Source organism: Calidris pugnax, unplaced genomic scaffold, assembly GCF_001431845.1.
Source record: "Calidris pugnax isolate Ruff unplaced genomic scaffold, ASM143184v1 scaffold303, whole genome shotgun sequence".
NCBI classification, from domain to species: domain Eukaryota; kingdom Metazoa; phylum Chordata; class Aves; order Charadriiformes; family Scolopacidae; genus Calidris; species Calidris pugnax.
Window position 1 is genome coordinate 278,602 of NW_015091087.1, and position 2,156 is coordinate 280,757.

Here is a 2,156-nt window from a genome sequence, read left to right on the forward strand (position 1 = left end):
GGCTGGGGGGGGAATAAAGCGCCGCTGGGAAGAGGGGTTTCAAGGAGGGGTCGCTGGGGAAGGGGGGGGAAGCGGGAGGCAACAAGCGAACACAGCCTAACCACGTTTTTGGGTTGGGTTGGGTTTGTTTGGGTGTTTCCCCCCCCCCCCCCCCCCGCGGGGGGCCCCCCCGCCTCGGGTGGGCAGTTCCTCCAAAAGCCCTCAGAACACACACACACACACAGAGTTTCATCTTTGGGTGTTCCTGGAGCGTTTTTCCCAACAGAACAGCAGCTGAGAAAAGTTAAATACTATTGCACTGCTATTGCACTGATTTATATTTTTTTTTAATATTTTTTTTTACATCATATTCTTTCAAGAAGAAATCAGAGGTTTAATCACAGCAAGGAAGTTTTTTGTTTTGGTACTTTGTGTTTACGTGCAACTCTATTAGGTGTCCACGTTTTGAGACTACGTACACAAATGTGGACAAATGCCTAACGAACAGCAGTGCAAATCCTGACAAAACTGACAGTGCAAAAACTGACACACCTGTCAACCCACTGATGTCCGAAAAGCTCTATGGCAAAACGGCATTTACCTATTTCTTGTATTCCTGGCACCCAAACCACCGTGCCCTCGGTTACCAGGCAAGAGGAAACCTTTCCCCCATTGTCTAACCGGCGAGGAAGGACAGGGAAATCTCATCAGACACACACTAAAACTGCTGCCCTGACAGAAACCGCCTGCTGTTTTCCCCTGTTATCAGAGTGAAACCGATGCCCTTAAGACCTCAGGTGTTCATTCACTCTTCCAAGTCAATAAAGGCATGCGCTGAGTTTCATTGCTCATGTTAACTACACCCGCAGACTTCCAGCATACTGAAGGAAAATGAAAACATTTCTATCTACTCTCAAGACTGTTAAACCAACGAGGGCTTCGCTCATTAAGTCACAGCATTAACAGGTAAGCCAAGAAACAATGCACCAAATTGCAATAATTAACCAGAGAGTTTCAAGTCACACATTCACTCCCTACAATATTTTTTTTTTTGTAAGAAGGGTTCAGGTGATGCAAGCTCTGGGAGCAGCAGGATTACAGAAAAAAATGAAATGGTTTCATTTAATTTGTCGGAAAAGAATTAAATGCTCAAGGTGGTGTCAAAGCGCAGCTTCTCACTCATCTCCCCCCTCTCCTACGGCCTTCTGAGCCACATCCTTTTTTTTCAGCTTTCTGCCAAGAGCAGCAGCCCGGTTATTCCACTTCTGGTCTTAAAATGCAACTTGCACGCCGCGCAGACTATTTCTCCATCATGAAGGCTGAGGTTCACGCCCTCAAAACAAACTGACATGTGTTTCATTTGCAGAAGAGGCAGCAAAGTGCTTTATTTAGTTACTGGAGCTGCAAGCAGCAGTATCTTGCCATCAGGGAAACTCACCGATTATACTGCCTTGTTTATAAGCAAAAATAATAATAATAATAAAGAAATCAACCAAACCAAGCAGCTAGGCATACTCGGTTACTTTCAGTTATCTCTCCTTCCCTCTGCAAATGTGCCTTGCCTTTCTAGACAATATAAGGCTAGAGCCTTCTGTCTTTAGCCAAGTATTAAGACTGTGTGAATTAGTCATCCTGGTAGCTAGCACTCACTGCAAAGTCATGCAATCTCGAGATTTGTTTGTTCCACTGCCTGCACACTGAAGGGAAGAAAAAGAAAAAAAAAAAGGGGGGGGGGGGGGGGGAAAGTAGGCTAGTTTCACACCCACATGGCCACTCTCCGATTGCTATTTTTTAAAGTCATACTCTTGTCAAACAGGTTATTCTGGGGATTGTGATTTTCACTAAATAAGCTTTCCCTGCTTCGATCGCTCGTTATCGTTACTCTGCCCCCCCCCAAAGATGGCCCTGCCCAGCACAGCGGGATGGGATGCAGCACCATTCACCCCTCCGCTCCACAGCTCCTGCACTTTGAAGGCTTTCCAACAAGGAAGCCGGGTGACAATTTTAATGAAGGCCAATGCCTTTGTCTGAAGTCACCGCAGCAGCAGCAGCAGCAGTAACTTCCATGAGGAACCTCCAGCAGGAATTATGAATAAGCCCGTGGACCGATGTGTCCAGAGTGGCCACACTCTTGACAGTCCCCACTCGGGGGGAGGGGCGGGGGGGGGGGACAGGGG

The 2,156-nt window shown here is 47.1% G+C and overlaps 1 protein-coding gene across 11 annotated transcripts in view; it reads right to left on the reverse strand.

Moving 5' to 3' along the window:
• The window catches only part of MAP4K4 (mitogen-activated protein kinase kinase kinase kinase 4), a 171,264-nt gene that overhangs the window by 168,770 nt on the left and 338 nt on the right, over positions 1-2,156 (reverse strand). The gene's annotated exons all lie outside the window — the stretch shown is intronic.